This window comes from Ovis aries, chromosome 9 (assembly GCF_016772045.2).
Source record: "Ovis aries strain OAR_USU_Benz2616 breed Rambouillet chromosome 9, ARS-UI_Ramb_v3.0, whole genome shotgun sequence".
Taxonomy (NCBI): Eukaryota; Metazoa; Chordata; class Mammalia; order Artiodactyla; family Bovidae; genus Ovis; species Ovis aries.
The window spans coordinates 83,677,243-83,690,156 of record NC_056062.1 but is presented as its reverse complement, the minus strand read 5'-3'; positions in this window follow the sequence as shown (position 1 = coordinate 83,690,156).

Below are 12,914 nucleotides of genomic sequence, written 5' to 3'. Positions count from 1 at the left end.
TTTTACTCCCAGTACTTGACTTATCTCATGGCTCACGCTTTCCCTTGGGTAATCTCATCCATGCACTAACTTCAACTAAGCTTGCAGATGGTGACATCTGACCTCTAGGCTCAGTGCTTCTGCTTGCATATGCAATAGGCTTATGACTTCAAACTGACCAGAACTAACCTCATCATTTTTCTTGCCCCAACCCATCAAAAAAAAAACAAAAAAAAAGGAAAAGTCCTTTAAAAAACCTATATTGTATTGGCTTTACCTCTCTGCCACCACTTTCATTCTGACAATGAATAGCCAAGATACAAAATAATAGAATGTTAAGAATATTCAGCAGATAGAGACTAGCAACTCTGTTTTTTAAAAGTATGCAAAAACCAAGTTAGTGTTTCTTCGGATTCCTACCTTTATTAAAAGACACAAAATTAGAAGAGGAGCTATAATCACCTGCAGTTGCCAGTCCATAATTGATTTTTTTCAACAAGCAAAAACTCACACCCCAAACTGGAACAGACACACAAAACTGTAGGAATGCAGATGTTCAGTTTAGAAAGGGATTTTGTGAATAAGTTGTGTAGGCTGAAGCTCACTAAATTCCTCCTATCTTGGCAGTTTATATGACAAAACAATATAAGCTGCTGTGTTCCAAAAGAAAAAAATCTTTAAACTCCCCTAATGCTCTTTCTACAAACACAGGTGAATTTGTTGTCTGAGGTACTCTTCTTCCTTTCATAAGTGAGGCTAAAATCTTCTCAGATAAGGTCAGTGTCTTTTTTTCTGCTGTGAATCCTCAGATGTAGGCTGCCACCAGAAAATGAAGTCATAAAAAGGAAATCCCAGACCAGGACTGCGTATGCCAAAGTATCAAGCACCTCAGCATATGTACAGAGTGCAACCCTGTTATTCCGCACCTGGTGCTATGCCAGTGTGGATTCTAGAAGCAAAGGAATAAACAGTTATTTTGACAAAGCAGTACTACCTGTTGGCCCGCAGTAAATTTGCTTGAAATTCTAACAACTTCCCCGCGTAGAATATCCACCCACCTAATAGTCTTTCTTTAGATGAATTCTTATAATAACAAATCTGTGATTACATTTCCTATTTTCATTTTTTTTTTCCAAGAGCACGGTTCACCTCTACTGTATAAGAACCGTAGTGCATCCATCTCCATTAATGTTGTCATATGGGTTTTATAAAATCATATTACAGAATGTGGGTCAGTGATCACTGAATCATGTAATTTATCAAGACAATACCCAGATGCACTGTTTGACATTCGTTTTACAGGGACGCAATCTACTGGTATAAACAACTCTGCAGTGCCTACCTACTATTCTTCAGAAGCAAAGGTCATTTGCAACTGGGGTAAAAATAATCAATATACAGAGTTCCACCATCAAATATTTAATGTCCCTATAAAATCAGTGAAAACTGACAGCATTCCTCCATTGGATAATACATCACCTCCTCAGCTTGATCTGCTAATTATGTCTCTCCATTCAGAGTTTTAGAACCAAAAAGGATTTTATCTCCACACCCAACCCCCTGATTTTACTAAGGAAGACCCTGAAGTACATAGCACAAGTACAATATATAAGGACAAGTGATTTTCCCAGTAGTTAGTGATAAAGCCTAGAATTCTTTTCAAATTTTGTCTGTTACATTGTTCCTCTATTTCCTTAATCACATTATTGCATACATGCATGCTGAGTTGCTAAGTCATGTCAACTTTTTGCGACCCCATGGACTGCAGCCCACCAGGCTCCTCTGTCCGTGGGATTTTTCAGGCAAGAATACTGGAGTAAGTTTCCATTTCTTCCTCCAGGGGACCTTCCCAACCCAGGGACTGAACCCTCATCTCCTGCACCTCCTACATCAGCAGGCAGAGTCTTTACCACTGAGCCACCTGGGAAGCCAAGTCACACTATTAGGATAGAATAAATGTCTTAATCCCTGTATTACACTTAACTAAATCATTTTTTTGTACCTGTTCTATACCAGGTACCAAAATAGACATTAGAAATAATAGAGATGCTTCTCCCCTATGTATTATTAATAATACCACCAAAGAAGGACTTTAAGAAAGATAGGAGATAAGATGCAATTGTTCCTGATCTTCATGACAGCTTCTTCTCAGTCTTACTTGCTGGCATCTTTTCCCTTGAAGAAGGATTACTGCATCTCTACTGGATATCTTGCAGGTTCCCTAAGCTCAGCATGTCCATAAGTGAAGACATCACCTACAACCCTTTTTGAGGTCCTTATTGGAGGTAACAGTCACAACTCCACAATGCAAGTGCCCTATTTCACCTGTTGATGGTGATGTCTGTCTCTTTTACTAACGTTCAAGCTCCTTAAAGGCAATCCTGTGGCTTCTCATCTAGGTATCCTCAGCACTCAACACTTCTCTTGGGGCTTGGTAGATATATAATAAATATTATGGAATAAATAAATAAAACCATTTTCTGTGCATCACTTAGTTTATAAATCCTATACATTTTAGACTCTTAAGTGTGTCCCAAAGCTATATCTTCTTCTTTATCAAAACACTGCCTTGGTTTAGGTTCAGTGATGCTTTGCTGAGGGCATTGTCACAGCTCCTAAATATTCTGTTTCTAGAATAGCCCTTTCCCACTCAATCTTATACACAGAACATCCTAAATAAAATTTGACTCAGATTCTATTTCTTCTTGCTTAAAATCCTTTCATGGCTCCCTATCGGGAGCTGCGTTAGGCATTACTGACAAAATAGAGATATGGCCCCAACCCCCTCTCCTCATCTCCCAGTCACAGTCCCTGGATGAAGGAGTTAGGCCTTGTGATTCTGACTTGTTCTTTCCTTTCTTCGGTTGAGTTGGCTGGAAAGAAGATTAAGGTGCTTGAGAGAAGCATGAGAAAGCACAAAGCCTTCTACAGTTGTGCCCAGAAAATAATCTATAAAATAACCATTGACATTTGTGCAAGGATCTTTACAAAGAATGTCCCAGGATGATCACGTAGGCCGCAGCTTGAGGCCATGGGAAGGATTATTATCTGAGACCTGTTTGTGAGGGGAATGTTTATGGCAAAAGAAGTTTGCTGAGTTTAAGTTTTAGGATTAATTAAGAATAACTAGAAGCCTTTTGGGGAGATAATGATCTTAAGATGCTAGGGATAAACAGGATTTAGAAAGACAAGAAATAAACTGAGGAATGTAGCATGAATTACAATGCAATCATATGTTAAGTACCTTAAATCTGGGTGGGGAAAACTGGATCTAACAGAAGCAGAAGATATTAAGAAGAGGTGGCAAGAATACAGGAAGAACTGTACAAAAAAGATCTTCACAACCCAGATAATCACGATGATGTGATCACTAATGTAGAGCCAGACATCCTGGAATGTGAAGTCAAGTGAGCCTTAGAAAGCATCACTACAAACAAAGCTAGTGGAGGTGATGGAATTCCAGTTGAGCTATTTCAAATCCTAAAAGATGATGCTGTGAAAGTGCTGCACTCAATATGCCAGCAAATTTGGAAAACTCAGCAGTGGCCACAGGACTGGAAAAGGTCCGTTTTCATTCCAATTCCAAAGAAAGGCAATGCCAAAGAATGCTCAGACTACTGCACAATTGCACTCATCTTGCATGCTAGTAAAGTAATGCTCAAAATTCTCCAAGTCAGGCTTCAGCAATACGTGAACCGGGAACTCCCTGATGTTCAAGCTGGTTTTAGAAAAGGCAGAGGAACCAGAGATCAAATTGCCAACATCTGCTGGATCATGGAAGAAGCAAGAGAGTTCCAGAAAAACATCTATTTCTGCTTTATTGACTATGCCAAAGCCTTTGACTGTGTGGATCACAATAAACTGTGGAAAATTCTGAAAGAGGTGGAAAATTCTGAAAGAGATGGAAATACAGACCACCTGACCTGCCTCTTGAGAAATCTGTATGCAGGTCAGGAAGCAACAGTTAGAACTGGATATGGAACAACAGACTGGTTCCAAATAGGAAAAGGAGTGTGTCAAGGCTGTATATTGTCACCCTGCTTATTCAACTTCTATGCAGAGTACATCATGAGAAATGCTGGACTGGGAGAAATACAAGCTGGAATCAAGATTGCCAGGAGAAATATAAATAACCTCAGATATGCAGATGACACCACCCTTATGGCAGAAAGTGAAGAGGAACTAAAAAGCCTTTTGATGAAAGTGAAAGAGGATAGCTACCACGCGAAAAGCTCGAACATAAGACACCGCCTGGACCGAGCACAGAACAAAGGACGGAGCGGAAAAAGCCGGCTGCAGACCATCCCCTGCCGGGGACAGGCAGCCAGAGCCGTAAGGTCTGGAAAGGGGCAATTGCAGACCCGGAGAGACTTTACTTACCTAACTGCAAGCAGGCTCCTTTGCTAAGACTTCTGGGGGTGCTGGACAGTCACAATCTGCCTCACGGGGTGCGCCAGCAGTCCACCCAGAAAGCTGAGCAGCAGCGGCAGAAAAGGTGACAAGCCGCGGCGATCGCGCTCGCCAAACTCCTGCGCTACTCGGACCTGGGAAGGGCAGAAAGCGCAGTTCCAGCCGAATCTCTGCCTCTGAGGGCTGCCTGAGCGCCGAACCTGAGCGGCTTGGACCGGGGACGTGCACGCAGCCTAGGGCCGGCCCCAGACGGTTCCCGGCTGAGCATCCTAGAACCGGAGCGGTTTGTGCGCCCTGAGAAAGGACAGGTCAAGCGGGGCAGAGATACTGTGTGCACACGACAGTGCTATTTGTTTGCAGCATCCCCCCTCCCCACAGCGCGACTGAACTAGTGAGCCTAAAAAACCAGCAAACAGAAGAAGTTAAACAGAGGGAACCACCTTGGAAGTGATCCCACACGGCCCATAACACCAGGAAGGGCCAGATATATATTTTTAATATTTTTAAAATCATTCCTTTTTTTTTTTTGCTTTTTTTTTCTAACTTTTTTTTAATTGTTAAGTCTTCTATTTCTCCTCTAATTTTTATTTCTATAACCTATTATTACTATTTTTTTTAAGACTTTTTTTTTTTTAAGGCAAACACCATATATAGTCTTTGGATGGTTGTTGATGGTTTTTTGTTTTTTGTTTTTTGATTGTTTGTCTGTTTGTTTGTTTTTTAATAATTCTTTTTCTTTCTTCCTTTTTCCTTCTGCTTCTCTTTAATAGTGTATCTTTGAAAATCCAACCTCTACTCTAGATTTTTAATCTTTGCTCTTAGGTGTTTATTGCCAATTTTGTACATTTAAAAACCCAAACTTCACTACCCCAGTTTACCTGAGAGCGAGATTACTGGCTTGACCACTCTCTCCTCCTCTGGACTCTCCTTTTTCTCCACTAGGTGGCCTCTGTCTCTTCCCCCCCCCCCCCATCTCTCCTCTATCCAACTCTGTGAATCTCTGTGTGTTCCAGACGGTGGGGAACACCTAAGGAACAGGTTACTGGCAGGATTTGTCTCTCTCCTACTCATTCCTCTCTCTGATCCTCCTGGTCACCTCTGTCTACTTCCTCCCTCTCCTCTTCCCCGTATAACTCTGTAAATACCTCTGAGCGGTCCAGACTATAGAGCGCACATTAAGAAAGTGACTACTGGCTAGCTTGCTCTCTTCTCTTTTGATCTCACAGCATCTCATTCCAGTTACCTCTAACTACCTCCTCCTTCTTCTCTTCTCCTTATAACCCAGTGAACCTCTCTGAGTGTCCCTCAATGTGGAGAAACCTTTCATCTTTAACCTAGATGTTTTATCATCGGTGCTGTATAGATGGAGAAGTCTAGAGGCTACTGTAAAAATAAAACTGAAAACCAGAAGCAGGAGGCTTAAATCCAAAGCCTGAAAACATTAGAGAACTCTTGAATTCAGGGAACATTAAGCAATAGGAGCCCATCTAATGCCTTCATACCTACACCGAAACCAAGCTCCACCCAAGGGCCAACAAGTTCCAAAACAAGACATACCACGCAAATTCTCCAGCAACACAGGAACACTCCCCCGAGCTTCAATATACAGGCAGCTCAAAATTATCCCAAAACCTTTGATGTCTTGTAACCCATTACGGGTTACTCCACTGCACTGCAGAGAGAAGAAACCCAGCTCCACCCACCAAAACTCCAACACAAGCCTCCCTAACCAGGAAACCTTGACAAGCCACTGATAGAACCCCACCCAAAGTGAGGAAGCTCCATAATAAAGAGAACTCCACAAATTACCAGAATATAAAAATGCCACCCCAAACGCAGCAATGTAACCAAGATGAAGAGACAGAGGAATACACAGCAGGTAAAGGAACAGGAGAGTTGCCCACCAAACCAAACAAAAGAGGAAGAAGTAGGGAATCTACCGGAGAAGGAATTCCGAATATTGATAGTGAAAATGATCCAAAATCTTGAAATCAAAATGGAATCACAGATAAATAGGCTAGAGACAAAGATTGAGAAGATGAAAGAAAGGATTAACAAGGACCTAGAAGAAATAAAAAAGAGTCAAAATATAATGAATAACGCAATAAATGAGATCAGAAACACTCTGGAGGCAACAATTAGTAGAATAACGGAGGCAGAAGATAGGATTAGTGAAATAGAAGATAGAATGGTAGAAATAAATGAATCAGAGAGGAAACAAGAAAAATGAATTAAAAGAAATGAGGACAATCTCAGAGACCTCCAGGACAATATGAAACGCTCCAACATTCGAATTATAGGAGTCCCAGAAGAAGAAGACAGAAAGAAAGATCATGAGAAAATCCTTGAGGAGATAATAGTTGAAAACTTCCCTAAAATGGGGAAGGAAATAATCACCCAAGTCCAAGAAACACAGAGAGTTCCAAATAGGATAAACCCAAGGCGAAACACCCCAAGACACATATTAATCAAATTAACAAAGATCAAACACAAAGAACAAATATTAAAAGCAGCAAGGGAAAAACAACAAATAACACACAAGGGGATTCCCATAAGGATAACAGCTGATCTTTCAATAGAAACTCTTCAGGCCAGGAGGGAATGGCAAGACATACTTAAAGTGATGAAAGACAATAACCTACAGCCCAGATTACTGTACCCAGCAAGGATCTCATTCAAATATGAAGGAGAAATCAAAAGCTTTACAGACAAGCAAAAGCTGAGAGAATTCAGCACCACCAAACCAGCTCTCCAACAAATTCTAAAGGATATTCTCTAGACAGGAAACACGAAAGAGTGTATAAACCCGAACCCAAAACAATAAAGTAAATGGTAACGGGATCATACTTATCAATAATTACCTTAAACGTAAATGGGTTGAACGCCCCAACCAAAAGACAAAGACTGACCGAATGGATACAAAAACAAGACCCCTCTATATGCTGCTTACAAGACCCACCTCAAAACAAGGGACACATACAGACTGAAAGTGAAGGGCTGGAAAAGATATACCACGCAAATAGAGACCAAAAGAAAGCAGGAGTGGCAATACTCATATCCGATAAAATAGACTTTAAAACAAAGGCTGTGAAAAGAGACAAAGAAGGCCACTACATAATGATCAAAGGAACAATCCAAGAAGAAGATATAACAATTATAAATATATATGCACCCAATATAGGAGCACCGCAATACGTAAGACAAATGCTAACAAGTATGAAAGGGAAATCAACAATAACACAATAATAGTGGGAGACTTTAATACCCCACTCACACCTATGGACAGATCAACTAAACAGAAAATTAACAAAGAAACGCAAGCTTTAAACGATACATTAGATCAGTTAGACCTAATTGATATCTACAGGACATTTCACCCCAAAACAATGAATTTCACCTTTTTTCAAGTGCTCATGGAACCTTCTCCAGGATAGATCACATCCTGGGCCATAAATCTAAACTTGATAAATTCAAAAAATTGAAATCATTCCAAGCATCTTTTCTGACCATAATGCATTAAGATTAGATCTCAATTACAGGAGAAAAACTATTAAAAATTCCAACATATGGAGGTTGAACAACACACTTCTGAATAACCAACAAATCACAGAAGAAATCAAAAAGAAATCAAAATATGCATAGAAACTAATGAAAATGAAAACACAACAACCCAAAACCTGTGGGACACTATAAAAGCAGTGCTAAGAGGAAAGTTCATAGCAATACAGGCATACCTCAAGAAACAAGAAAAAGTCAAATAAATAACCTAACTCTACAACTAAAGCAACTAGAAAAGGAAGAGTTGGAGAACCCCAGAGTTAGTAGAAGGAAAGAAATCTTAAAAATTAGGGCAGAAATAAATGCAAAAGAAACAAAAGAGACCATAGCAAAAATCAACAAAGCCAAAAGCTGGTTCTTTGAAAGGATAAATAAAATTGACAAACCATTAGCCAGACTCATCAAGAAGCAAAGAGAGAAAAATCAAATCAATAAAATTAGAAATGAAAATGGAGAGGTCACAACAGACAACACAGAAATACAAAGGATCATAAGAGACTACTATCAGCAGTTGTATGCCAATAAAATGGACAACGTGGAAGAAATGGACAAATTCTTAGAAAAGTACAATTTTCCAAAACTGAACCAGGAAGAAATAGAAAATCTTAACAGACCCATCACAAGCACGGAAATTGAAACGGTAATCAGAAATCTTCCAGGAAACAAAAGCCCAGGTCCAGACGGCTTCACAGCTGAATTCTACCAAAAATTTCGAGAAGAGCTAACACCTATCCTCCTCAAACTCTTCCAGAAATTGCAGAGGAAGGTAAACTTCCAAACTCATTCTATGAGGCCACCATCACCCTAATACCAAAACCTGACAAAGATGTCACAAAAAAGAAAACTACAGGCCAATATCACTGATGAACATAGATGCAAAAATCCTCAACAAAATTCTAGCAATCAGAATCCAACAACACATTAAAAAGATCATACACCATGACCAAGTGGGCTTTATCCCAGGGATGCAAGGATTCTTCAATATCCGCAAATCAATCTATGTAATTCACCACATTAACAAATTGAAAAATAAAAACCATATGATTATCTCAATAGATGTAGAGAAGGCCTTTGACAAAATTCAACATCCATTTATGATAAAAACTCTACAGAAAGCAGGAATAGAAGGAACATACCTCAACATAATAAAAGCTATATATGACAAACCCACAGCAAGCATTATCCGCAATGGTGAAAAATTGAAAGCATTTCCCCTAAAGTCAGGAACAAGACAAGGGTGTCCACTTTCACCGCTACTATTCAACATAGTTCTGGAAGTTTTGGCCACAGCAATCAGAACAGAAAAAGAAATAAAAGGAATACAAATTGGAAAAGAAGAAGTAAAACTATCACTGTTTGCAGATGACATGATCCTCTACATGGAAAACCCTAAAGACTCCACCAGAAAATTACTAGAGCTCATCAATGAATATAGTAAAGTTGCAGGATATAAAATCGACACACAGAAATCCCTTGCATTCCTATACACGAATAATGAGAAAGTAGAAAAAGAAATTAAGGAAACAATTCCATTCACCATTGCAACGAAAAGAATAAAATACTTAGGAATATATCTACCTAAAGAAACTAAAGACCTATATATAGAAAACTATAAAACACTGATGAAAGAAATCAAAGAGGACACTAATAGATGGAGAAATATACCATGTTCATGGATCGGAAGAATCAATATAGTGAAAATGAGTATACTACCCAAAGCAATTTACAAATTCAAAGCAATCCCTGTCAAGCTACCAGCCACATTTTTCACAGAACTAGAACAAATAATTTCAAGATTTGTATGGAAATACAAAAAACCTCGAATAGCCAAAGCAATCTTGAGAAAGAAGAATGGAACTGGAGGAATCAACTTGCCTGACTTCAGGCTCTACTACAAAGCCACAGTCATCAAGACAGTATGGTACTGGCACAAAGACAGACACATAGATCAATGGAACAAAATAGAAAGCCCAGAGATAAATCCACACACATATGGACACCTTATCTTTGACAAAGGAGGCAAGAATATACAATGGAGTAAAGACAATCTCTTTAACAAGTGGTGCTGGGAAAACTGGTCAACCACTTGTAAAAGAATGAAGCTAGATCACTTTCTAACACCGTACACAAAAATAAACTCAAAATGGATTAAAGATCTAAATGTAAGATCAGAAACTATAAAACTCCTAGAGGAGAATATAGGCAAAACACTCTCAGAAATAAATCACAGCAGGATCCTCTATGATCCACCTCCCAGAATTCTGGAAATAAAAGCAAAAATAAACAAATGGGATCTAATTAAAATTAAAAGCTTCTGCACAACGAAGGAAACTATAAGCAAGGTGAAAAGACAGCCTTCTGAATGGGAGAAAATAATAGCAAATGAAGCAACTGACAAACAACTAATCTCAAAAATATACAAGCAACTTATGCAGCTCAACTCCAGAAAAATAAATGACCCAATCAAAAAATGGGCCAAAGAACTAAATAGACATTTCTCCAAAGAAGACATACGGACGGCTAACAAACACATGAAAAGATGCTCAACATCACTCATTATTAGAGAAATGCAAATCAAAACCACAATGAGGTACCACTTCACACCAGTCAGAATGGCTGCAATCCAAAAATCTGCAAGCAATAAATGCTGGAGAGGGTGTGGAGAAAAGGGAACCCTCCTACACTGTTGGTGGGAATGCAAACTAGTACAGCCACTATGGAGAACAGTGTGGAGATTCCTTAAAAAATTGCAAATAGAACTACCTTATGACCCAGCAATCCCACTGCTGGGCATACACACCGAGGAAACCAGAATTGAAAGAGACACATGTACCCCAATGTTCATCGCAGCACTGTTTATAATAGCCAGGACATGGAAACAACCTAGATGTCCATCAGCAGATGAATGGATAAGAAAGCTGTGGTACATATACACAATGGAGTATTACTCAGCTGTTAAAAAGAATTCACTTGAATCAGTTCTGATGAGATGGATGAAACTGGAGCCAATTATACAGAGTGAAGTAAGCCAGAAAGAAAAACACCAATACAGTATACTAACACATATATATGGAATTTAGGAAGATGGCAATGACGACCCTGTATGCAAGACAGGAAAAAAGACACAGATGTGTATAACGGAACTTTGGACTCAGAGGGAGAGGGAGAGGGTGGGATGATTTGGGAGAATGGGAATTCTAACATGTAAACTATCATGTAAGAATTGAATCGCCAGTCCATGTCTGACATAGGGTGCAGCATGCTTGGGGCTGGTGCATGGGGATGACCCAGAGAGTTGTTGTGGGGAGGGAGGTGGGAGGGGGTGTCATGTTTGGGAACGCGTGTAAGAATTAAAGATTTTAAAATTAAAAAAATAAAAAATAAAAAAAGAAAGAAAGTGAAAGAGGATCGCAAAAAAGTTGGCTTAAAGCTCAACATTCAGAAAAGGAAGATGATGGCATCTGGTTCCATCACTTCATGGGAAATAGATGGGAAACAGTAGAAACAGTGTCAGACTTTATTTTTGGGGGCTCCAAAATCACTGCAGATGGTGATGGCAGCCATGAAATTAAAAGTCACTTACTCCTTGGAAGAAAAGTTATGACCAACCTAGATAGCATATTCAAAAGCAGAGACATTACTTTCCCGACTAAGGTCCGCCTAGTCAAGGCTATGGTTTTTCCTGTGGTCATGTATGGATGTGAGAGTTGGACTGTGAAGAAGGCTGAGCGCCGAAGAATTGATGCTTTTGAACTGTGGTTTTGGAGAAGACTCTTGAGAATCCCTTGGACTGCAAGGAGATCCAACCAGTCCATTCTGAAGGAGATCAGCCCTGGGATTTCTTTGGAAGGAATGATGCTAAAGCTGAAACTCCAGTTCTTTGGCCACCTCATGAGAAGAGTTGACTCATTGGAAAAGACTCTGATGCTGAGAGGGATTGGGGGCAGGAGGAGAAGGGGGCGACCGAGGATGAGATGACTAGATGGCATCATGGACTCGATGGATGTGAGTCTGAGTGAACTCTGGGAGTTGATGATGGACAGGGAGGCCTGGCGTGCTGCGATTCATGGGGTCGCAAAGAGTCGGACACGACTAAGCGACTGAACTGAACTGAATGCTTTTGTCAAAGTATAAAAGAGAACCTGAAGCTTGAAATAAACAGGTAGTCCCGTACTATGAGTCAGAGGCTACATCATCATTGCCGACACCGTCCATCTCTTCAGGTTGAATCCCTGGCTGCTAGAGCTGGACTCCAGCAGCTCCCCATCACCCAAGGGAAGAACTCTGAGGTATGGCATTCACTGTGGTCTTTCTACTTCCTGCCTGTTCATCTCTTGCTCTTTACTAGCCTCACAACTCACACTCCATCCACAGTAAGTGTCCACCATTCTCTGCACACAGAGAATGTTTTTTGTTTAGAATGCCCCTGACACATCTCCACTTGACAGACTTTTACTAAAATGCATGTAAGAATTAAAGATTTTAAAATTTAAAAATAAAAACTAAAAAAAATAAAAAAATAAAAAAAAAATAAACTAAGAGCTTGTCTCTTGAGTTCACTCCTCCCAAGCACACTTCAAAGCTCATTCTTGACACTCCCAACAGTGCCTTATACAGTTCTATTTCTATTATAATAACCATGGCATTTAAATTCCTGCATATGCATTTTTCCTCCATTGGACAATGAGTTACTTGAGGAGTTAGGGACTGGATCTTTGCCACTGTGTAGTCTCAGTGCTTAATAAAGCTTCTGACATGTAGAAAGCATTCATTAAATAATAGCGATTGGTGTGTAATAATACGCAGAGCCTGTACAGCACCCCACAGTTTCAAATTTTCCCACGTGGGCTTTAAATCAAGACTTCAAGTTGTTTTGTACACTGTAGTCTTACTAGAGGCAATTTATCTCCCCAAGATATATAGGAGACTGAACAAATGGCAGAGAAAATGGCCAATAGACAGTGGTA